The 26,659-nt window shown below is 41.7% G+C and overlaps 1 long non-coding RNA gene across 1 annotated transcript; it reads right to left on the bottom strand.

Annotated features, from left to right (window-relative positions):
- Positions 1-9,449: 9,449 nt before the first annotated feature.
- LOC140103528 (uncharacterized) lies at positions 9,450-25,836 on the bottom strand. Its single transcript, XR_011850125.1, has 4 exons — positions 25,605-25,836; positions 22,267-22,310; positions 13,157-13,207; positions 9,450-9,589 (listed from the first exon to the last, which is right to left on the bottom strand). It is a non-coding gene; the product is annotated as an uncharacterized lncRNA (long non-coding RNA).
- Between the last annotated feature and the right edge of the window lie 823 nt (positions 25,837-26,659).

Raw genomic sequence — 26,659 nt, 5'->3', positions numbered from 1 at the left:
GGCACATGCAGTTAAAATAAGAAAGAGAGAGAGAGGGAGAGAGGGGGAGAGAAAGCAAGAAAGAAAATGGCTCTGAGTACACAGATGTCGACCAGAACCGTTTAGCAGAATAAGAAGACTGACATTCTTATCCCCAGGGCTACTCTGATGCCATCACATGTAGAACAAGAGAGCAAGGACAAGCATAATGATATTAAAGATGTTACAAAGCACAATGAAAGACACATGTGCAGCACAAAGCCTGGTGTGTACATGTATGTGCAAAATACAGAATGGATCTGTACAGAAATGGGTCTACAGGAACAGGAGATACTTATTAGTAAATGGGAACTAGAGTCCATAGTTGAACTGACAATGTAGACCCTATGAAGTACAGTAGTAACTCAAGTCAGCAGAGAAAGCAATGCACTGGAGCAGCAGGAGTGAGCTGTCCACAGCTGTGGTGCTGAAATCACCCCACATCATAGGAAGTCTACTAATACAATCTTATCATCTCCTTACCATACCAACACACTCTATTAGCTCATTAGCATATCCTCCATTAATTAAATTATTCATTTACAACATTTCCAGAGAATTTATAATATTCATCAAAATTATTATTATTTATTTATTTCTTCCTGTATGTGGAAACAAACCCTGAGGACAAATCAAACAGTTTATCAGATCTTTTGTTTCAATATACAGTAATTAAGAGCCTTTGCTTTTACCTACAGTATATCACATTCCTGGGCTGAAGACTTGCGTGCAATAAGGGGATTCATGTGCCATTTGTGTTAAGCTACTGCCCTCTACAGTTCACAATTATAGAAAGCTATGGATTTGCCATTAGAGGAAAAAAACTATCTATCTATCTATCTATCTCATATCTATCTATCTATCTATCTATCTATCTATCTATCTATCTATCTATCTATATCTATCTATCTATCTATCTATCTATCTATCTATCTATCTATCTATGTATATATCTATGTATCTATGTATCTATCTATTATCTATCTATCTATCTATCTATCTATATCGTGTATATTCTATCAGTCTATCTATCTTTCCATCCATCTATTCATTAACTATTTACTCATCTATCTATGTCAATAAGCCGTCTATCAATCTATACATTGACCATATTTTTATATACCTATTATCCTTCTTTTTATATACTTATCTCAATTATCAAGTATATATTTATTTATTTATTTACCTATCTATCACCTATAAACATATATGTTTTATTTATCTATCATCTATTTGCAGTGGCTTGACAAATGTGTTGCTACACTGAAAAGTTACCACTGCATAGAAAAAAAACTTTACCTTTAAATCACATTTGGGTCTGGAGTGCTGACTTTTCTCCTACATTTAATATACATCTGCCCATCAATCCATCTATTCATAAACTATATATATTTCCATCTATCCATTCACTATCTACTCACATATCTAACCACTAATCTCTATCATCTACATTATAATCTATCTATCTATCTATCTATCTATCTATCTATCTATCTATCTATCTATCTATCTATCTGTCTGTCTGTCTGTCTGTCTGTCTGTCTCTCTCTATCTATCTATCTATCTATCTATCTATCTATCTATCTATCTGTCTGTCTGTCTGTCTGTCTGTCTCTCTCTCTCTATCTATCTATCTATCTATCTATCATTCTATCTATCTATCTATCTATCTATCTATCTATCTATCATATCATGGCTATCATTCAGGATCTATTTATCTATCCATCTGTCTACTTACCTGCTTGTCTATTTATCTATTAATTTATTATCATTATTTCTATGTGAATACTCACTACAATGTTATTATGAGGCCCGCTGACATTAATCCACAGTTCATTATAGAAGTTCATTATGCAGCAAATAAAACTGGGACTTAATCCTAATATACAGTAATTGCGTGGCTTGCTGAATGTTACGCCTATAATGAAAGATAATCTGATTACCAGAAATGAATAATTACTATAATAGGCAAAGGGATAACCCAATACAATATGATTTCACAATTCACACCATGGTGTATTGACCAGCAGTATACACTTACAGGGCATCCAGGGGCATGGGATGAGGGCGTGATGCTCCTGCATATTCACAGTAGGACGCAGGGTTGTGATCTAGCAGTTCTTCTCTGTATTTCCTTAGCTACAATTGCGGAAAGGGGGGAGGGCACCATTCTACTATTTGACTTGACATAGTAGAGAAGTGTGCATGAGCCTATGGAGGTCTCCCATTGCCCGGTATTGGCATTATGTCCATCACATCATACACAAGGGTTGGGGGATTTGCCTTCACCTTGGAGCAGTTGTCTGGTACATAAGGTGTTAGGCTGCAGTGATGTTTCCCCTTCACACTCCAGTATTGCACAGTGTTATAGTTAAATTGTTACAATGTGAAAACAGCGATTGTATTCTCTCTCCTACAATGGAAGCCGCCTGCTCGGTGTCATATGTAAATAGAAAGTTAAAAGCCATTTTGCTTTTAGAGATAATGCAGCTTTACCACCCACACAGCTCTATCTTTATACAATCATCAGCAGTGATTTCAATCAATCACTCGACTTATTGTTATCTTTACATTCCCCCAAAGAGAGTTTTTACCATTATTTAAACATGAAGTGAAGCTTGAAAGACTTAACCCCTTCTCTACCACCCACACCTTTACTAAATCAGGATAAATTTAATATATTCAATGAGTGTGTTTATCCTATTCTGTAATCAGGGGCGTAACTACAGCGGTAGCAGCCATAGCATTTGATATGGGGCCTGCAGTGTCATGGGGCCCCGGCATCTGACCTGACTCACTAATGAATGGAGGATGTGCACCACTATATACATGTTATGTTGCACATTATATAGCATTTTATGTATATAACAGTGCACATCTTCCATAGCACACCGCATGAATTGGCAGCTCAAATGGGAAATGTCAGTAGAGAAGGAGGGGACAGCAAAATGACAGGTGTAGGGATCCCTCATCTCTAATTCATGACATGTACTTCCCCCATGTGGTTGGCAGTTACTGGGACAGATTTGTGTAGAAATGTATGTATCACTGCATAAATGTATGCACATAAGTGTATAAATCAGTATGCATGTGTGTATAATAAGTAATAAGTATAATAAGTGTATAATGTGTGAGTATACAAATATTTTATTTAATTTCTGAGGGGGTAATGGGGCCCCATTCGAAAGTCTGCTATAGGTCCCTGACTCTCCTAGTTATGCCCCTGTCTGTAATTGAATATTATGTAATTGAATTGTTATTGAACATGATATGACTTTGACTTTGACTTTATGTTTCTGTACAAAATTGGGCATATATGGTACTGTATGTAGGGTTTTGGCCCACAGCATTCTGGGTATTACATACCTATTTCATATGTTGCTGTAATGCTGGTGTGTGCCTGGTTTCAAAGCAGAAGGAAAAGATTTTTAAGCACTTCACCCTGTTTAACCTTTCTGATGTTGTAGTGTCTGGAAAAAGATAGTAAGGAATATGCATTTTTCTTTACCCTAGGGAAAAGGAAAACTACAGATGGGAGTCAATTATTTTAGAAGAGAATATCTAAGCAGAGAACGGCCCCTGCTGCTCCATTCAATTGTATTGGAGTACTGGAAACAGCAGAGCCATGAATGGTATCCCTCAGATGGAACGCTCACGTTCTCATGATTAATGGGGGTCTCAGCAGTCAGACCCTATCATATTGTTATCCCCAATTCCAAGGATAGGAGATGACTCATAAATTATGGACAAACCCATAAAGACAACATGGGGCACATTTATCAGGCTTGTATGCCAGAAAATTGTTGTAAACCCCAAAAGAGGCACAAATAAGTGAAGCGGGAACGCAGTCTGACAAGGTAACGTCTGTGCCAGCTCGAAAGGACCGAGCTGAGGGCCAAGATCCAACTATAACATCAAAGAGTGCCCTCTTTCTACACTGACATCAGATGATTCCATAGATTATGACAGAACCTGTTCTGTTAAACGCGGATACATGTGGAAAGCCCCCCAAAAGAGTGCAGAGGATGTCGGCAGTAATTTTGCATTGACGTCACTGATCATTTTGCCCTTCTTTTCACGCGTCAGTGTCATCTTTCAATCGGTCAATAATCCATCAGTATTGCTAAAGCCAAAAACAAACAGGAGTTGATCCAGAATAGAGATGAGCAGCAAATGGGATACTTGCATGTCCTCTGTGTTCTGTATCCACTCCTGCTTTTGGCTATCAATCCTGAAGCTTTTCATCCTTCTGACAGATGAAATGAAGGGGAAAATCAAACATAGTGGCAACGTCATAGAGTGATGGAGGGTGAAAACAGCATTATGGAAATCACAGGGTGTTCCAGGGAGACAGCAGTCAGTTGGCAGCAGCATGAGTAGGTTGCAGAGTGGCAAAATTACAAATTATGGAGGTGGCGGAAACATGGTAGGCCACAAAGTGGCACAATGATAAGAGTGTGGAGGTGGTGGCAGCAGAAGCAGCAGCAGGAGCCCACAGGTGGCAGCAACATGGTGGCAGCAAAACGGATAGCCACAGAGTGGCACAATGATTTAGTGTGGAGGAGGCATCAGCAGCAGGATCCCACAGGTGACAGTAACATGGTGGCAGTAACAGGGAAAGCCACAGAGTGGCACAATTATATAGTGTGGAGGTGGCATCAGCAGCAGCAACAGGAGGCCACAAAGTGGCACAATGATAAGAGTGTGGAGGTGGCGACAGAAGAAGCAGCAGCAGGAGTCCACAGGTGTCAGCAACATGGTGACAGCAACAGGGAAAGCCACAGAGTGGCACAATGATATAGTGTGAAGGTGGCATCAGAAGCAGCAGCAGGAGCCCGCAGAGTGGCACAATGATACAGTGTGAAGGTGGCATCAGAAGCAGCAGAAGCCTGCAGAGTGGCACCATGAAATAGTGTGGAGGTGGCGGACAATTCCAGTCCCTGGTAAAGATGATATGAGGCAGATGGTGCAACTAGCAGCAAATGTGTGGCATCAGGCGGGTGGCAGCATCAGAATAGTAGTTGAGGAAGGTAGTTAGAACCCCGACTCATTTCACTGTATAAACTACGTGGATTTGACACGTGAATCTGGCTGTAAACTAGAGCCCCCAAAAGGTATTGCAATGTGCGTTATACAGATAACCCACAATTAACAGCTCACTACTGCAGATGCATGAATGTCAAACAGATTTCTTCCTATTCGATTTTGTCACTAAATAGAACTGCTATTTGGGGTATACAGATCCCCCTTAAAGAACAACCAGGGATTGGTCCACCAATCGCTACTGCAGATGCATGAAAGTCAAACAGATTTCTTCCTATTCGATTTTGTCACTAAATAGAACTGCTATTTGAGGTTTACAGATCCCCCTTAGAGAACAGCGAGGGATTGCAGCAAGAATCGCACAGCACAATAGCAGCAGCTGGACGCTACAACATGAAGTGTGAAGTGCTGAGATAGAAAATGGCTGGGTTTTATAGGGCTGTTTGACATCACATAAGCCTGGCGGTCGCTGATTGGCTTACAGGTCTGCAGATGTCATCGGGGGTGTTCCTTTCTCCTTCCCAGAGTTCTCTGCCCCATGTAACACTTTGTTCTCGTGCCCATTTAGCAGAAACATGAGGGGAAAAAACCAACTTCGTTCCCGCGAATCAGCATAAACTTCGGCTTCGTGACGAATTTAATTTTTCCTGAAATTCTAACCGAAGTTAGAATCATTAGAATCGATTCGCCCATCTCTAGTTATCTCACATTATGTTACTAGGCTTCTTGAAAGTCAGTCATTGATGTTGAGGGAGCTGCCTTATTAGGCACCATGGAAAACTTACATTCCTTAATATGATCACCATGCATAGCATAGCCTTAAAGACTCTGTACACTGATCCCAAAAATATTGTTTTATTATTTCTATCTATAGGTTCGTGTATATAATCTGGAAAAATACATATTACAGCAGCACACATATCCAATAAACAGACTTGTGTGATTATATGCTGGTATTCAGGGTCCATGTATGCAGCTTTGGGGTAAGCATGGACCCTATCAAATTGGTTTGTCAATTATCTCTTACTTTAGTGACCAGAAACCTTTTATACTTGTTTTTGAAGTGTCACTGTTACATCTGCATCTTCCTCGATTTGTACTAATAGTTTGCGCAGAAGCTGACTGTTTTTATGGTGTCTCTGCATCCAGGCTCTGGACATTCAGGAGTTAACATCATATGACTTCAAGAGTGCCTGCTCCTACCACTTGGGGCAGAGTCCTCCTGCTCATTATAGATGTCCTGTACACAGATCATTCCTTGCTGTTCAAAGTCTGCTAGCTCATTTTCTGCTCTGTTGTATTTGCTACTTCTGAACTCTTGGTATTTGATTATTGGCTGTGTTCAGTGACTACTCTTCTGCATTTCTTCCTTGCTCCGGAATGTTTATTACCCCTTATTGTGTTTTTTTATTAGTTGGTCTTGTTATGTGCCTGCACAGAAGCCTGAAGTGGGATTTTCTTTGTGGTTGCTGTTGTGGGGTGGAGTTTCTTGCTCACTGTCCTATCTGAGTATCAAGTCCCAATACATTCTGCAGAATATTTATATTGAGTAGATTTTCTGATGTTACCCTCTGAATTGTACCTCTTGGTGAGTGCCATTTACCTCTCGAAATAGAGCCATCAATCACTCTTATGGTCCTATTGTGTAAAAAAGTATATACCAAGCGGCATTATGTGTCTTTCCCTAGATCTTCAGCATGGAATTCTATGGACATAGAGTAAAAAATATTGTGACGTAATTCTGGTAGATTCCTTTGCTCATCTCACAATGCAGTCGGACAGTAAAATCCCTATGCCTTCCCTTCACAATCTAAAATATAAAGATAACATCAATTCAGAATCTAACTACAATGCCACATCACTAAGTATCTCACAACAAGACCAGTGATATGTTCTTATATGTTTTTCAAGTGACACCCCAAGATTACCACATTCACCAGCTGTAGCAACTAGGCTGCTGTTTAAAATGGACCTTTCACTGCGTCCAGTGACTCGAACATTTGATGACCGTCCCCTCATTCCAGTACAGTTTGACTTTTTTATGAAGCCTAAAATGTTCACAAGTAGTGATGAGCATACCTGAACCACACAGTTTGGGTTCTTTATCGACCTCAAACTGCATTAGAAGTTTAGAATTGGGTCTGGGTTTGGCTCAAACCCCCACTACTTTAATGGCCACAATCAGTGCCAGTGGCATTTAAATGGATAAACCCAAGGCATTTAAATTTTGAATTTTGATGGATCCACGTATCATTATTCCCAAGTCATCTATGCTCCAGCCCAGGACCACCTACATGAAAGTAAAGATCCTCATTAGCATAATAGGAGCTAAAACTTAAGCTGCATTTAAGCGTTTATAAAAAGCAGAGGCCACATAGAAGGTTACACCAGGGCTGGATGAGTGGAATTATTTCTAGAAAGATCCTCTTTAAAGGAAACCCACCATTAGAAATCTACCTATTAAATTAGATCTGATGATAGGTTACTATTGACCTGAAAAGCCCAAATCTATCTTTATCTTATCCTATAAGCTTTCTATAATAAGCAGAACTCTATCTAGCTGACATGATAATTGGTAAAAATCTACCTATTAAGGAAGATCTGATGCTAGGTTCATATAAGCCTACTAAACCTATAGTAGCATTCCTGTTGGCACTGTCGGCTATTACACTGCTAATGCTCCTGATGTTGAGCACTTCATTGGAGCTCTGTGCATGCACAGTAGCTCAAGCATTAGGGCCAATGGGATTGCGGGGAACCTACCATTAGATGGACCGTAATAGGTTGTAGGTTTCCTTTAACTGGAGTCATTCCAGTTTTGAAAGGTAAAGTTTGAATGGTGCAAACATATCTAGGTTAATGATGAATAAACATTGTGTAATTTTGGGTGGCTGCTTGGGGCCCAGATACCAACAATAACAGTAATGGCTATTGGATATGGACACATATACTAGGCCACATGTATCACTGTTGCTGCGCTCAAGTCTCGTTGTTGTGCCATAATGAGGCCAGAATTATCACAAGCTAAAACCATCTGTGATGAGTTTAATTCCTGCCCTTATATTAATCACTTTACTTTTGGCGCAATTTAGGCACAATCTTAGATTTGCACACTAACATTTGATCCTTCTACAAACCCTCCTCTGTTTCTCTCCCACACCCCAGCATGAAAATAACTCTCACAGCAGATCCCAGGTGTGTGACAAGCTGCACCTAGTGATCTCAGCAGTGGCTTCTCCTGGAGGGGATCCTCCTGTGCTGATCTTCTGCTGCCCCTGGTAATTCTGGCCAGTATCCTCCTCAGACACCAGTGTGGTCATCCTGCTATACAGGACACTTCTCTGTATTGTCTGCAGCTCCTACAAACTTCTCTTCTTTCCTGCTCTGAGCTGCTGCTTTTGCAGATTATTTGTACATAGAAGGTCATGAACTGTAAACAGAGGCTGCATGTAGTGTAAACGCTGGCTGAGCTCTGCTGCTGTGATATAGACGTGAGATACACTGCTCTGCTGCTGTGCTATACAGAAGATACATTGCTGTGCTGCTGTACTATATGGGGATACACATGCTTTGCATAAAAAAGTGCTCAGTGTTGCTTCTCCGTCTACACCACCTTTGGGCTGAAGTGTTTTTGCGCCTAAATTGCGTCTAAATGAAAAAGTCTTTAATGATGAATGATTAGTAGGCGCAGCAAAGCATCTGGATTGTTAGGACACATTAAGAAAACATGGTTATTTTTGGCTAGTTTGTTGTTTAGAAGCAAAACTGGCGCAAAAACAGTGTGGCAATATGAAAAGGCGCAAAAACAACAAAAAAAACAAGTGATACATCTGTCCCAATGTATACAATATAACAGATTGTGTAACCTAATACTATGACTTCTTCAAAGTGTAAGCATAGTTTGCACATGTCAATTGTTATGGTATAAGTATGTGTTTTATATGGGTTTTTTATGTTTATTTCTTACAAAACAGAAGATATTTCCCTAATCGGAAAAGATGCAATAGGCATACTCTAGAAGCCTCATCTATCCTTATCTACTTTTGTAGCAGAGCTGAATCCATCATGGGTTGCACTTGATGTTCTTATCTTAAGATATTGTTACCCAGTTTATCAGTACTACGGTGTGAGATCACAAACTCAGCCCGCTATATTGCTAGATTCAGCTCTGCTCTATGTGTATATAGAAGATGTCTTTGTGTACTAGGTCTACGAGGACATAAAAACCCACACATTACATAACCCACTCCAGGCAGGCATTGAATTATACATGCCTTCAACCATTTAATAATCTATATACCAGGGGTTGTTCACACTGCACGCCAGATGTGTTTTATTTCAGTTTAAAAAGTACATATTTTTTATTATCTGTGGATATTTCAGGCAGAACAGTTGGGGGGGGGGGGGAAGGTTTATTTTCTTTTTATCAATAGTTAAACGGAGCGAAGGCGCCCCCTGCCGGTCATACATTCAGCCACGCATTGTCTAATCAGAGCATCTGAGGATGAGGCAAAGTCTCCCTTTCCACCTGTTTGGAGAGAATAAAAAAAATCATGAAAGCAATAAAAGTAAATTAATATTGTCTCTATCGCCACAATGCAGTCATGCGTTTGCTTTATCGCTTTACTATTTGGTCTCTGTTGAGCTTTTTCATAGCTTAGAATGGGATCTTGTGAAGGCAGGATTCAGTCTCGGCTACGAGAAAGGAGAAAGCCTTCTCTTACCAGACCCTATGAATAGCAGCAAGCAGATGCTTCATCATTGTTCTTGGATATACAGCTAAGCACTGCAGCGCTATATACATAGACTAAATATGGGTGGGGGGGGGTGAGGTATTTTATGTATTAACAGACCTATTTCTGATCACTTCTCCATGTCTACATTATTTCTAGTGGCTGCTAGAAGCTGTAATTACTCCTTAATTATATTCCAACAACCCCATTCGTGGCCGTCAATAAAAAATTATACAGTCTGCCTTCTATCTGAGATTGAGCTTAACCTTGAGAGACAGCATCTCATTGGATTTGCTTGTGAATAAAGGATATTAGGAGCTGCCTCATGTACCTTTTTAACAACCTTGAGTCACAGATGTGGTTGCATTGTGCATATACAATAATGTGCAATAATGTCCTCAATCTTATTTACTGGAAATTGACAATAAAAAGAAACGTGAAGAAATAAACAAGGGGCGAAGATGTGAATACAAACTCACCTGGATGGTTACCGGAATGACAAGTGAATTCTTGTATAGTGTGTACAAATAGAAATAAAAGAAACCTCCTCCACGTAATTTGTGCGCCCCCCCCATTTTAATTTTTAATAATAAATATTTCATGTTAAATCCTTATTTAAACCGTAATCTTTTTACAAATTGTCCTTATAAACACCACATTTACTTGGTTCAGTAGTCAGCAATAGATAGTTCAGCATGTTTCCAGTTATATACACATCCATTTATTTTAGGAATTATTTAGTTTTCATTTATGTATTTATTTATTTTACATATTTTACATACTTTTTAAGCAGCATTCATCTTTTTTTTCCCTTTGGTTGTAATGATACATTGGGGCACATATACTAAGGGTCCAAATCGCATTTTTCCGCCGGGTTTACCAAATTTTTCCGATTTGCGCCGAATTGCCCCGGGATTTTGGCGCAAACGCGATTGGATTGTGGCGCATCGGCACCGGCTTTCATGTGACAGAAATCGGGGGGCGTGGCCATCGTAAAACCCAACGGATTCAGAAAACCTGTGGAATTTAAAAAAAAAAATTTGTGTCGCAAAGATAGCACTCACATACACCGAGACGAAGAAGGTGAATTACGTCAGACTTCAGCACAGCAGCTAGTGGACATCGGGCGCACAACCTTAGTAAATTCCGACAGAACCTGAATCAGCGTCGGAGAACATTCCACGGGATCGCGACTGGACTGGGTAAGCAAATCTGCCCCATTACGTTGCTTCTTAGCGTATCTATACAAAAGGGAGAGCAGCAGTGTATCCCGCTGCATGTTCATACTGGGGGATATGTTCACTGTTTAAGCCCCTCCCCCTGAACGCAGGAGGAGGAGCATACATTGGCAGCAGGCAGTCATTTTCTGCTGCCATTGTACAGCAACTCCTTCTAGTGACTAAAATTGCTATATTTGGACAGTAAGATCACTGAGAAACAATATAGGAGTACAATATATGCTCAGCAGAGGACAGGGATAGATGCCATACAGTGGGATCCATCCACAGTAGAAATTAAAATGGCCTCTGTTGAGCAGATACTGGCCAAAAATGTATAAAAAGTGTTGCAGACTTCCTTTGTGCAGTTTTTTCACTCATGTGTAGGGTGGACACAGTTGCACAGTTACACTTTCATTATACAGTGTGCAAGTGCCGAGGCACAGTAATAAATGTGGTGCAAGCTGAGAACATACACATAAATTGTCTGACACAAAACAGCCATGACACAAAAGTGGTGCAAACTCTTCATAAAAACATGTGCAGACTTTTTTACTGCTTGACATTTTCCTCCAGTACTTTGTGCTAAGTTGTAGAGAGGTAGCAGTATAACCGGTCTTGTTGACCTCAATTAAATGTTTTGACTATTTGCGTTTTAGTGTGTTCAACATATAGAGAAAACTGTGCTAATGTCTGTTGAGGATGTTCCTTGGGCGCCACTACTAAGCCTGCACACCAGTTCCCTGCTATTTGCACAAGTAAGCATAAAAATAATTACAACGCTGTTACCACAATACTGATGTCACTTTCTACGTCTATAGATGAAATCCCTACTTTTAAAGGGACAGTGCAATACATTTATTTTAATGCTGCAAGAATAGGTGGAGAGCAGAAGAGGACTGAGTATATTTGATGGTGAGCTTCCAAAAATAATAGTTCTCTTCGTCAGACATAATGGGGCAGATTTACTTACCTTTCGCGATCCCGCGGTGCGTTGTCCGACGAGGATTCGGGTCTTCCGCACTAAGGTCGTGCGCCCAAGAGGTCGTGTGCCCGAGTTCCTGCATCCGCGGCTTCCGCACCGAGGTCCGCCGGACTTCACCTTCTCTTACCGGTTCTTGTAAGTGCGTGTCTTGCAACACAATTCTAAATCTTAAATTCCGCGGTTTGTCCGAATCCGTCGGGCTGCCCGACTGCACGCCCCCCTGATTTCTGTCGCGTGCAAGCAGGCACCAATGCGCCAAAATCTGATCGCATGCGTCACAATCCTGGGCAGTTTGGCACAAAACAGAAATCGTCAGGAAACCCGACGAATATGCGCTCCACGGACCCTTAGTAAATGAGCCCCAATGTCATATAACATCATGTCTGACGAAGAGAACTAGTTTTCTCAAGAGCTCACCATCAAATATACTCAATTAGCCTCAAAAAGGTATCGCCTGATTTCTTCAGTCTCTGGCTGCTGCAGCATAGCGAGTACCAAGAATACAACAGTGGAGGAGCTGACCACAGATGCATTTCTGTCGGGTTTCCCGAATATTTCCGGGCTGTTGGACAACCCAACTGATTCGAACAAACTGCGTAATTTACAATTCAAATTGTGTCGCAAGATCAGCACTCACATACACCAAGAAGAACATGGTGAACTCTGGCGGACTCTGTAAGTGAATCGAAGCAGCTCCGAATCCTTGTCGGACATTTGGAATCAGCGGATGCAACGGGACGGGTAAGTAAATGTGCCCCAGTTAGTATAATTTTATCTCATCAGGTGCACAGATGAATATTGCAGGAGGTGCCACAGGCACCCCTCCCTGTACAGGCCCGGTCACAGTCGTTCCAGCTAGTTACACCCCTGCTTACATCTCTGTGTCTCTATTGTCTCTATAATTCCTCATGCTGATGACTGTCAAAACTATTTGATAAAATTGATGCAACACCCTAACTGGTCAATTTTGTCAACACATTTTCGCTCCAGAATTGATACTTCCTTCTAAAAATGATATGACTATCCCTGTAATGTCAGTGAGAACAGGACATTTTAATGTTATTTCTACTGTTTCATTGATACATAAAACCATCTATTGGCTGTAAAACAAGCGTGATCCAGCTGCACGGATAGTCTGTCTCCGGGAACACCATACATACCATATACAGCGTCGTCAATCTTCATCGGGTCTTCCTTCTTGCTGAAAAATGCTGCGATAATGAAAAAAGAGAAGAAACATTTCATTCTTGGTGGTAAATTAACTATCTTATGTAACATGACAAAAGACTCAATTGGTTTTCTGCAGTTTTACTGGAGAGCAAATGTTAGATTATCTAAAACACTCATCTCAGCAAAAGCTTTATTTCCACTTATAGGAATAATTTAACATTCACTTTCACTGGGTTTTGCTTTTAGTTGAAAGACGTTTGTTCTGAGCAAGTCGAGGGTGGTTTAAGGTAGCACAGCGGAGACAGAAAGTGGAGCTCTGCCTGATAATGTACCAATATCAAATCGGAATTGGTGCTCATAATTGTTTGTTGTAGCCTAAAGTAGAAACTGAAGAGTTGTGCCGTGGAATGGATTTCTTCGGGGAAATGTTACATTTATTATAAATCTGTTCACAGCAGAGAATTGCCGGATCAGGGTTTCGATCAGAAGTCGACTTGTAAGCTACGTACATACTACAGACTGATTGCAACAGAATTACATCTCATGATTATGGCTAGTAATAATAATAATCTTTATTTATATAGCGCCATCATATTCTGTAGCACTTTACTAATCATAGGGGTAAATATACAAATAGAATAAAACATTACAGAGTACAAACAGTCATATAGAACACTAGGAGTAAGGCCCTGATCACAAGAGCTTACAGTCTATGAGGATGAGGGGGTGACACAAGAGCTTACAGTCTATGAGGATGAGGGGGTGACACAAGAGCTTACAGTCTATGCGGATGATGGGTGACACAAGAACTTACAGTCTATGAGGATGAGGGGGTGACACAAGAGCTTACAGTCTATGAGGATGAGGGGGTGACACAAGAGCTTACAGTCTATGAGGATGAGGGGGTGACACAAGAGCTTACTGTCTATGAGGATGAGGGGGTGACACAAGAGCTTACAGTCTATGAGGATGAGGGGGTGATACAAGAGCTTACAGTCTATGAGGATGAGGGGGTGACACAAGAGCTTACAATCTATGAGGATGAGGGGGTGCTACAAGAGCTTACAGTCTATGAGGATGAGGGAGTGATACAAGAGCTTACAGTCTATGAGGATGAGGGGTGACACAAGAGTTTACAGTCTATGAGGATGAGGGGGTGACACAAGAGCTTACAGTCTATGAGGATGAAGGGGGACACAAGAGCTTACAGTCTATGAGGATGAGGAGGTGACACAAGAGCTTACAGTCTATGAGGATGAGGGGGTGACACAAGAGCTTACAGTCTATGAGGATGAGGGGGTGACACAAGAGCTTAGAGTATATGAGGATGAGGGGGGGACACAAGAGCTTACAGTCTATGAGGATGAGGGGGTGACACAAGAGCTTACAGTCTATGAGGATGAAGGGGAACACAAGCTTACAGTCTATGAGGATGAGGGGGTGACACAAGAGCTTACAGTCTATGAGCATGAGGGGGTGACACAAGAGTTTACAGTCTATGAGGATGAGGGGGTGGCACAAGAGTTTACAGTCTATGAGGATGAAGGAGGACACAAGAGATTACAGTCTATGAGGATGAGGGGGTGACACAAGAGCTTACAGTCTATGAGGATGAGGGGGTGATACAAGAGCTTACAGTCTATGAGGATGAGGGGGTGACACAAGAGCTTACAGGCTATGAGGATGAGGGGGTGATACAAGAGCTTACAGTCTATGAGGATGAGGGGGTGATACAAGAGCTTACAGTCTATGAGGATGAGGGGGTGACACAAGAGTTTACAGTCTATGAGGAAGAGGGGGTGACACAAGAGCTTACAGTCTATGAGGATGAAGGGGGACACAAGAGCTTACAGTCTATGAGGATGAGGAGGTGACACAAGAGCTTACAGTCTATGAGGATGAGGGGGTGACACAAGAGCTTACAGTATATGAGGATGAGGGGGGGACACAAGAGCTTACAGTCTATGAGGATGAGGGGGTGACACAAGAGCTTACAGTCTATGAGGATGAAGGGGAACACAAGCTTACAGGCTATGAGGATGAGGGGGTGACACAAGAGCTTACAGTCTATGAGGATGAGGGGGTGACACAAGAGTTTACAGTTTATGAGGATGAGGGGGTGACACAAGAGTTTACAGTCTATGAGGATGAAGGGGGACACAAGAGATTACAGTCTATGAGGATGAGGGGGTGACACAAGAGATTACAGTCTATGAGGATGAGGGGGTGACACAAGAGCTTACAGTCTATGTGGATGAGGGGTGACACAAGAGCTTACAGTCTATGAGGATGAGGGGGTGACACAAGAGCTTACAGTCTATGCGGATGAGGGGGGACACAAGAGCTTACAGTCTATGAGGATGAGGGGGTGACACAAAAGCTTATAGTTTATGAGTATGAGGGGGTGACACAAGAGCTTATAGTCTATGAGGATGAGGGGGTGACACAAGAGCTTAAAGTCTATGAGGATGAGGGGGGCACAGGAGCTGACAGTCTATGAGGATGAGGGGGTGACACAAGAGCTTAAAGTCTATGAGGATGAGGGGGGCACAAGAGCTTACAGTCTATGAGGATGAGGGGGTATCACAAGAGCTTACAGTCTATGAGGAGGAGGGAGTGACACAAGAGCTTACAGTCTATGAGGATGAGGGGTGGCACAAGAGCTTACAGTCTATGAGGATGAGGGGTGGCACAAGAGCTTACAGACTATGAGGATGGATGGATTTGTCATTTTGGTGCACACCGGTATTCAGGATACAATAGGAGTTACATAATAAGAAACGGTTTATTAATATCTCAACAACACAATGTGTAAAAATAAGTATTGAATAAATAAGTATCAAATGAGAAAACATTTAAGTGTAGAAAACAATGAATGCATTCTCAACAAATTCCAATAAATATGGGGAAATATGAGTTTCTAGAACAATAAATAAATTCACATAAATTAATTCATATAATTCCCTGCCTATCTATAGCACAACCAGATCCATTGAGCCTCTTTTCTATTCCTTTCTATTCCTTTGATCACTCATCTGCTCAACTTATGAGCTTTTTTGGACTTCCCTCCTATATACCAGTACAGGCAGGCAATTACTAATATCCAGAGGTCCAATTGTAACTAGGGGTCGTATGTAAGTAGAGTGTTCTTAAGTAGGGGACCGCCTGTATATGAGGATGAGGGGTTGACACAAGAGGTATAAAACTTTGTATAATGGTCCAGCCATTCTTTAAAAGGGAACAGATATTATGATGCTTGAACCAGGTTCTCCAATTAGGTTTCTTTACAACCATGCAGCGTCTGATACAGGCAGGTCATTGACTACTGTACCCACGTCCATGTGATCTGCGGCAATTAATGCTTGGCAAATTGAAACAGAATTTAAGTTTACTCAAAAGAAATATATATTGTCCATCGGACACATTTCCATTGGGTTTGATGAATTTTTCCTTTCTGCACTGAATTGCCCCCGATTTTTGGCGCACATGATCGGATTGTGGCTCATCGGTGCCAGCTTGCATGCAACACAAATCGGGGGGGGGGGGGGGGTCTGGACGTCAGACAAACCACAGATTTTAAAAACCAAATGGTGTCGCAAGATCAACAATCACATGCACCGGGAAGAAGAAGGTGAACTCTGGCGGACCGAAGCGGGGAAGCGACACATGCAGGAAATTGGACACACGATCTTAGTGAAACGCAGCAGATCCGAATCCTCGTCGGACATTCCAGATTAGCGGTGTCAACGGGACGAGTAAGTAAATCTGCCCCATTATCTTTTAAAATCATGATAAGTGTTCCTGAACCGCAAAGTTAAAAGTACTTTAGTAGTTCGGAGATGGTATGGGTTTGGCTAAAATCAAACCCTAATTTACACCCTGCCCCCCCCCCCCCCCTGCAAAAAAATGTCAGAAAGCATCAGCTGGAGTAACTTAAATGCCCCTGGCAACTTTGCCTGTGGCATTAAAACTGTTAACACCCAGTACCAACAGTAATCACGGGTGTCACTGGTGGGTGGTTCAGGCTTGGTACCCGAACAGAGTTTTAAAATTCGAACCCCAACCCGAATTATGACTGGTCTGCTCATCACTATTTGTAAACTATTCCTGTGTCCAATTATTGATTTCATCCCACAACTTTCCACTTATATACTAGATGGTCCCCAGATCTTCAATGGATAATGATGTGAGGTATGTTGGCCTAGATACCTTTTCTCAATAAAGAAAAACCTTAAAGTGATTTTGCTGCCCTGATATAGTAATGGCCTCCTGATAAGAAAGGTGATTAATTTAAAGAACATCTAACACCAAATCAAGCAAACTGACATACTAATGTGTGCCCCCCTATGGCAGAATCTGCTCTTCTTTTATCTTCTTATGCCCTGGTTTTTAAAATAATGCCTGACTGTAAAAACAAATTCCCTTTGAGGTCATATACAAATGAGCTGAGAAGATTTACTTTTTGTCTGAGATGAGTCACTCAGACAAAAAGGGTTTTAAAGTAGGTGCCCACTCTTTTACATAAATTGCCCATGTGTCTTTAATATCGTAATTAGAGATGAGCGAGCACTAAAATGCTCGAGTGCTCGTTATTCGAGACAAACTTTTCCAGATGCTCGAGTGCTCGTCTCGAATAACGAGCCCCATTGAAGTCAATGGGAGACTCGAGCATTTTTCAAAGGGACCATGGTTCGGGAATAAAATGTGTTAATTAATTGAAAAAGAATGTCTTCTGATAAGTTAGCAGATGTATGCAAACATCTGCAATCTATTCTTCACTGTTCCGCACGTATATTATCTCCCGACAAGTTACAGATGTGAAGAACAGTGAAGAATAGGATCATTTAAGTGAAAAACACAGTGAAGAATAGATTGCAGATGTTCGGCACATCTGCTTACTTGTCGGGAGATACGCTGTCTCCGTGCCCCGCTGTCTCCGTGCCCCGCTGTCTCCGTGCCCCGCTGTCTCTGTGCCCCGCTGTCTCCGTGCCCCGCTGTCTCCGTGCCCCGCTGTCTCCGTGCCCCGCTGTCTCCGTGCCCCGATGTCTCCGTGCCCCGCTGTCTCCGTGCCCCGCTGTCTCCGTGCCCCGCTGTCTCCGTGCCCCGCTGTCTCCGTGCCCCGCTGTCTCCGTGCCCCGCTGTCTCCGTGCCCCGATGTCTCCGTGCCCCGCTGTCTCCGTGCCCCGCTGTCTCCGTGCCCCGCTGTCTCCGTGCCCCGATGTCTCCGTGCCCCGCTGTCTCCGTGCCCCGCTGTCTCCGTGCCCCGATGTCTCCGTGCCCCGATGTCTCCGTGCCCCGATGTCTCCGTGCCCCGATGTCTCCGTGCCGCTCCCCGATGTCTCCGTGCAACGATGTCTCCGTGCGGCTCCCCGCCGCTCCCCGATGTCTCCGTGCCCCGATGTCTCCGTGCCCCGTTGTCTCCGTGCCGCTCCGTGCCGCTGGCTGATGTCTCCATGCTGCCGCTGCCCCATGTCTCCGTGCTGCCGCTGCCCCATGTCTCCGTGCTGCTCCCCGGTGTCTCTGTGCTGCTCCTCGTTGTCTCTGTCCTGCTCACCGTGTTCTGCAATGTGTTCTTCACACACATATATATTGTTCTTCACATACTATTTTGTTCGCACCGTTCCGCGCGTATCTCCCGACAAGTAAGCAGATGTGCCGAACATCTGTAATCTATTCTTCACTGTGTTCTTCACTGTGTTTTTCACTTAAATGATCCTGTGTTCACTGTGTTCACTGTTTTTATTCTATTCTTCATTGTTCTTCACTGTGTTTTTTTAATTAAATGCTCGATCTCGAGCAGGGGAAATACTCGTCCGAGCAACGAGCCGTTTCGAGTACCTTAATACTCGAACGAGCATCAAGCTCGGACGAGTATACTCGCTCATCTCTAATCGTAATAATAATAATAATCCCTGAATGTTCATCAATTGAGTTGTCATGCTTGATACTTACTTAAAGTGCTGTCTGCAAACTCTCTGTGGTTCTTTGTTTACATGTTTATGCACTGATGTATTGGAGGGACCTGCAGCAGGAGCTGATGACTCATCCTTCTCCCCCCTACCTTCTCTCTGTGACCATCAGTGACATTAACTGTGAGCAAAAAAAGACACAGTGCAGCTCGCCATTAGGATGGACTGAAGGAGTCAGAAACAGGAAATTCTGTATATGTGCAGAGGGCAGCATGGTGAGGACAGGGAAAGGCTGAAGCTCTCAAAAGAGGCAAATGAACAGGTACATATATATGCAGAGATACACTCACCGGCCACTTTATTAGGTACACCATGCTAGTAACGGGTTGGACCCCCTTTTGCCTTCAGAACTGCCTCAATTCTTCGTGGCATAGATTCAACAAGGTGCTGAAAGCATTCCTCAGAGATTTTGGTCCATATTGACATGATGGCATCACACAATTACCGCAGATTTGTCGGCTGCACATCCATGATGCGAATCTCCCGTTCCACCACATCCCAAAGATGCTCTATTGGATTGAGATCTGGTGACTGTGGAGGCCATTTGAGTACAGTGAACTCATTGTCATGTTCAAGAAACCAGTCTGAGATGATTCCAGCTTTATGACGTGGCGCATTATCCTGCTGAAAGTAGCCATCAGATGTTGGGTACATTGTGGTCATAAAGGGATGGACATGGTCAGCAACAATACTCAGGTAGGCTGTGGCGTTGCAACAATGCTCAATTGGTACCAAGGGGCCCAAAGAGTGCCAAGAAAATATTCCCCACACCATGACACCACCACCACCAGCCTGAACCGTTGATACAAGGCAGGATGGATCCATGCTTTCATGTTGTTGACGCCAAATTCTGACCCTACCATCCGAATGTTGCAGCAGAAATCGAGACTCATCAGACCAGGCAACGTTTTTCCAATTTTCTACTGTCCAATTTCGATGAGCTTGTGCAAATTGTAGCCTCAGTTTCTTGTTCTTAGCTGAAAGGAGTGGCACCCGGTGTGGTCTGCTGCTGCTGTAGCCCATCTGCCTCAAAGTTCGACGTACTGTGCGTTCAGAGATGCTTTTCTACCTACCTTGGTTGTAACGGGTGGCGATTTGAGTCACTGTTGCCTTTCTATCAGCTCAAACCAGTCTGCCCATTCTCCTCTGACCTCTGGCATCAACAAGGCATTTCCTCCCACAGAACTGCCGCTCACTGGATGTTTTTTCTTTTTCGGTCCATTCTCTGTAAACCCTAGAGATGGTTGTGCGTGATAATCCCAGTAGATCAGCAGTTTCTGAAATACTCAGACCAGCCCTTCTGGCACCAACAACCATGCCACGTTCAAAGGCACTCAAATCACCTTTCTTCCCCATACTGATGCTCGGTTTGAACTGCAGGAGATTGTCTTGACCATGTCTACATGCCTAAATGCACTTGGTTGCCGCCATGTGATTGGCTGATTAGAAATTAAGTGTTAACGAGCAGTTGGACAGGTGTACCTAATAAAGTGGCCGGTGTGTGTATATCTAATTGAAGAGAAATATTGAAAAGTGGCCAACCCCCTTAAAGTCTGGAGCCAGTATTTTTGGTTTCACAGAAGATAGAACCATGGTTCTGGAATAATGGAAAAGAGAACTTGATAACAGAGTCAATTTGAACTGGCTGAATTATCAATGCTAACAATAAATATACAAAATGAGGGTCTGACGAATGGTTGGAGCAGCAAGATGAGCATACTTCCTTCCACACCATTAAATAGTATGGGGGTGACTAAATTTTCAATCACAGCTATCTCCGGCAACCACATAAACTGTGAATAAAAGTGCTGGAAACATGTGGGCAAGACGCTCGGTAAGGACCAATGCTCGACCTACTGCTCCATCTATTAATGAAAACATGACCTCTAGTCTTGGTATTTTTAGGGCTCCCATTCTTGTGATTGTGGGGGTCCCAGCATTTTGTTAAACCTATTGTTCAGATAGAGGGGTCACTTACTGTAAATACAGTTGTTTGTATTGTTTTTATATTGTTTTCACACCTTCTAATTTGATTCAAAATATCTAGAATTTGCCAAATCCTTGATAATAAGAAAATATCCAAATAGTGGGACCTCCACTAACCCTGACATCAAAGGATCTGAACTTTTCACATTTTCACAATCAGTAGAAGTCCTAGAGGTTGGATCCCAGTAGGTACTAAAGTGATGGTGTATAAGGAGAGAAAAACAAGAAATCCCATGAACAAAAAACCCACTAAAACCTGAATCTCGTTTCGTCTTCTTCTAGAGCAGATGATGCTCTTGTGTTTTTCAGGCAGTGTTAACTTGCAATTATTTATATTACATCTTCTATAACTATAAAAAGAAAATGATCTTGGTAACGTTTACGCCTCCGGCTTCTGATTAGTTGTTTCCCCCTAAATGTGTTGTAAGAATTAAGGGAACTGTGGGAGACAAAGCCTATCAGCAATATGCCCACAAGGAGAGCGATGAATGACATTTACCTCTAAATTAAAGGCAGAAAGTGAGAAATGAAATACATGCTTGTGCACTTTAAAATGTAGTTAACATCATATTTGCATTATTCTGTTTAACCGAGCAGTGGAGTCTTCTTCATGCAGAGAAGCCAACCACCGCCTCAACATAAATTACAATAAATCAGATGATAGAATCATCTTGCAACTGACCTTCCATTCACTAGTCTTGATATTTAAATGTAAAGGTGTCCGGAGGTCCGGGATCTTTTCTCAATCGGTTCTGGGTAAATACTATCTGACATATGTCTTGTTATTTTCACCATGACCCTGGCAGTGATTGACAGATCACCTTAAAAGGATATACCATTCTGATAAAGGTTGTACTTCTCCTCTTCACAAAAATGCAGAATAGGTACACAGCTCTCGTTCCATTCATATCGGTAAATTGACATTTAAGACTCACTGTACTGTTGGGATTCTGCAATTTTCCTCCCTGCGTTCATATCAATGTCTTAACTAATTGCGATATTAATCTGAGCTACGGACAAATTTGTCATCTGCTTAATGTCATCCAAGAGCTTCATGTCACCCATGCAGAAAAACACTCGCTATCTGCCTATAGGCACGCTGCATAATAACTGTCTCCCGGAGTCAGGAAATGCTCACAACTAACCTTGCTGGCTTCTCGACTGTTGATCGGCAGGTTTTGGACAGGTTCTGCAGCAGAATATTAAAGACATTCATTGATCAATACAAATTAATTCTAGAATATTTCTGAGGATATGTAAAATCCAAAGTTTCTGTAAAAATTCCATCTAGCCATTTCTATCACATGTCCCCTTGCCCTATGTGAACTACCAACTTTCCCACCCTCTGGAGCCGCAGAGTATCACCATTATGCTGTTCATCTACCAGCCATTCGGGATCTGAAGACTACCCTTGCAGTTGTTGGTTAGAAGCTTATTCAATGTAGCACCTACATCCAACTAGCATATCGATAGTCTTATATCTTTTACATCTCTTACTATCTATCTAGAAGAGTCAAAAATCCAAGTCTGTGCTGTGCCCCCACAAGTCCTTGAAGAGCCTTCGAATAGTTAATGTAAAAACGCAGGCAGCACTTCAGTAATCCAAAGGCTCGAAAATGGTGGTTAACCTCTTATCACCGACACTAGTTTTCAGCTCAATGACCAGACTCGATTTTTCAAATCTGACATGTCTCACGATAATTGGTTATAACTTCGGAACGCTTTAACATATCCCGGTGATTTTGAGAATGTTTTCTCGTGACACATTGTACTTCATGTTAGTTATAAAATTTAAGTGATATGTTTTGCGATTCGTTCTGAAAAAAAGGGAAAATTTGGCAAAAGTTTGTAAAAATTCTTCATTTTCCAAGTTTGAAATGTTCTGCTTTCCAGACAGGAAGTAAAACTACCCAAAAAACTTGATAAATTACATTTACGAAATGTCTACTTTATGTTGGTATGATATTTTATGCTTCCTGTCACTTTTCTAGGATGTTATGAGGCGCAGAACTTTAGGTGGCATTTTTCTCATTTTCATGAAAATCCCCAAAACTCACATTTTGAGGGACAACTCAGCTTCCAAGTGACTTTGAAAGGCCTAAATAATAGTAAAACCCCATAAATTACCCCACTATAGAAACTTCACCCCTCAACGTATGTAAAACAACTTCGATTAAGTCCATTAACCCTTTAAGTGTTTCACATGGGTAAAACAATATGGACCTGTGATTTAGAAACTATGGAATTTTTTTGGTAAATACATTCATTTAGGCCAAACTGACAGTTTCAGAATAAATTAAATGATGAAACACACTGCAACGTTTGATGCCCAATTCCTCCAGAGTGTATTGATACCCCATATGTGGTGGTAAACTGCTGTACGGGCGCACGGCCAAGTATAGAATGAATGGAGGCGCCATTCACAGCAGATTTGTATTGTCACATTGTACGACCTATACATTTTTATTTTTTTTGGTAATGCAAACATATGAGGGCTTATTTTTTACGGAATGAGATACAATGTATAGATAATTCATTTAGGGGGTCTATAGCTAATTCATGAGATTTTATTAACTATTTCAAGGGGGACACAAACAAAATCATCAATTTTTATTTTGGATTTTTAGCATTTTTTTTCCCCCGCTCACCGTAATGTAAAAATAATATTTTATCTTTATTCTCTGGTTCACTACCATTGCGGTGATACCTCATTTATATAGTTTTTCTTATCTTTGCTCAATTTTCCTGAGCAAAACCAATATTGGAGAATATCGCATTGTTTTTACTATTGACAATTTTTATTGCCATAACTTCTGTATTTTTATGTTGTCAGACCTGGTTGAGGGCTTATTTTTTGCGAAAAGAGTTGTTATTTTCAGTCGTATCATATTAGGGAATGTAGCTTTTTTTGATCACTTTTTAGAACATTTTTTGTGATGGTGTTTGATGAAAAATTGTATATTACGGGAAGTTTTTCGTAGTTTTTTTTTTCATCGTTCACCGAGCGGGTTCAATATTGATTTAGATTTATTGTACAGATTAATACGCACGCGGTGATACCAGATATGTACATTTTTTGTGTGTTTTTGTGTTTTATATACTGTATTTGCATTGTATGTGTAACTGGGGAGATTATGGGACTTTATTTTATTTTATTTAATTATTATTATAAAATGATTTAATCTTTTTTTTTTTACTTTCAAATATTTTCCACATTTTGGCTTGAATAAGCGATCATCCGATCACTTATTCAAGCCTCTACACTGCAATACACTTGTATTGCAGTGTAAAGTGTAAGTAACTGAGCATGCTGCGCATGCTCAGTTACTTACAGCCGGGTCCTGCCAGGAAGGCAGGACCCGGCGAGAAGAGGAGCCGACAGCCTCGGGTCACTCGTCGGGACCCGGGGCAGCGGCAGGAAGGATCGGATCCCCCGGTAAGCACACCGGGGGGGTCCGATCCACGGGGGACACACTTGCACGCCACGGTCATGCTTGACCGCGGCGTGTAAGGGGTTAAACACCCGGGATCGGAGTTTTTCCGATCCCGGGTGTTAGTGCCGGGTCTGGGCTGTGATATCACAGCCCGACACCGGCACTATACTGACCCGATGTCCCGAAATCTTCTTCTGACGCGGCGCCGTAGAAAGGCGTCGCGTCAGAAGAAGTACCCTTAATGACCGACGTAGAATCCCGATAGGGCGATCATTAAGGGGTTAACACTGAAACTTTGCCACAATCTCAATAAACTTCAACTTCTTTTGAAATTTGGTTTACTGAAGTGCTGCTATAGTAAAATAATCCAGAAGTGTCATTTTCAGCTGCTGTCAGGTTCCAATAGCCTCTGCTATGCTGATATTAAAAATGCCTTTGTCATCAATCATTTCAAAACATTGGATTTATATTAGGTAGCTGAAGCCTGCGTGTGCCTATGTCTCCTCATGCATCCTCCCTCCCTGCCTGCTCAATGTACATAACAGGAAGTGGGGAGGGGGAGGGAGCTGCATGAGTGTGGAGAGGAGACTGACACAGGCACACACAGGTTGCAATTACCCTTCCCCTGGGACTCACCACATGCTGCTGGCAGGGAGCCAGGTAATGTGAATTAAACTTACATACACTACTGAAATGATTCAGAATAATGACAAAGGCATTAATAAAATCAGCATCGCATAGACTATTGGAAGCTGTCACCAGTTAAAAATGACATTCCTGGTGACAGGTTTACTTATCTATCTTTTGCCTCTCTCGAACCATCTTAGTATTTATCTATCTGTTTGTCCATCTTTAGTATCTATCTATCATCCATCCATCTAAAATATCCATCTATACATCTGTGTTAAGTATTTATCTTTTCTCTCTCTCTTTATCATATCTATCTATCTATAATCTATCTATCCATCTTAATCATTTATCTTTAGAATCTATCCATATAACTTTATAATCTGCCTCTCTATTAAAAGTGAAATAAAAAATCTGCTTACCAATGAGAGAAGCATAGAAGAGCAATACAAGGAAAGCAAACAGACACATATTCATAGCTGTGCGATTCATTGTCCGGTCCTATGTGATGCTCGGTCAGTATTGAATTAGTTCGAATTTGCCGACCATTTATCCTTTTGGTCTGTGATTCATCAAACTCTTTGGTCTCTTAGACTCAACATTTGCCATTAAAATCAAGTGAGCTTCTATGTATGTCAGGTAACACATTTCACACTTCAGATGATGTGTAAAATGTTTTTTTGCTGTGTTACTTTTTATAATTTGAAATTGATCTATAGTGTCCAAACGGTTTACTGAGCAACTGGTAATAGATGGAAAGCGGAAAACAACTTTAAATACATCTTCAAATGGGTAAAATATTTAAGATTTTTCATAAGAAAATAAATTAATGCATGAATTCAACAGATTTGGCATGGAAATTATCCAGGCACCAGGTACAGATTGTGGAGAACGATAGAAAAGACATGTGGGTGCAGGCTGGGTGAGAAGGAATAAGATATGGGGGTGCAGGCTGGGTGAGAAGGAAAAGAACATAGGGGTGCAGGCTGGGTGAAAAGGAAAAGGATATGGGGGTGCAGGCTGGGGGGGGGTGTACACCTACACCAGATCATATAGAGGATGTTCTATTTAAGTGAGAGTCATTTTCCATGTATGTATTCATTTAAATGGTGTGACTGATTTATGAGAGGAAGTTAAATTCTTTAAGGGGTATTCCAGGAATTAGTATAATTCATATACAAATGGGTACTCAAAATATAAGCTAATGTGTAATTAGTTGTTATTTAAAATGTTGCTCCCCTTAGCAGAAAATGCTGCTGACATACAATGTAATGCAGAATTAAAATGCTACTGGCCCTTTAATCAGTCTGTTGATTTCCTCCGCACGGAACAGATCACATGTCCACATCACATGTCCTGCACCTGACTGGGCAGGGTCATGTGATCACCACTAAGTTTGGCTGTAGTCGGTTGGTTGCAGTGCATCCAGTATGGCCAGTGATGGCAGTTGCACATCATTACTATGGTAACAGCACAG

The sequence above is a fragment of the Engystomops pustulosus genome, chromosome 10 (assembly GCF_040894005.1).
Source record: "Engystomops pustulosus chromosome 10, aEngPut4.maternal, whole genome shotgun sequence".
Lineage (NCBI taxonomy): Eukaryota > Metazoa > Chordata > Amphibia > Anura > Leptodactylidae > Engystomops > Engystomops pustulosus.
Note: the sequence above shows the minus strand (reverse complement) of the source record. Positions and strands in the feature narration are given on the sequence as shown.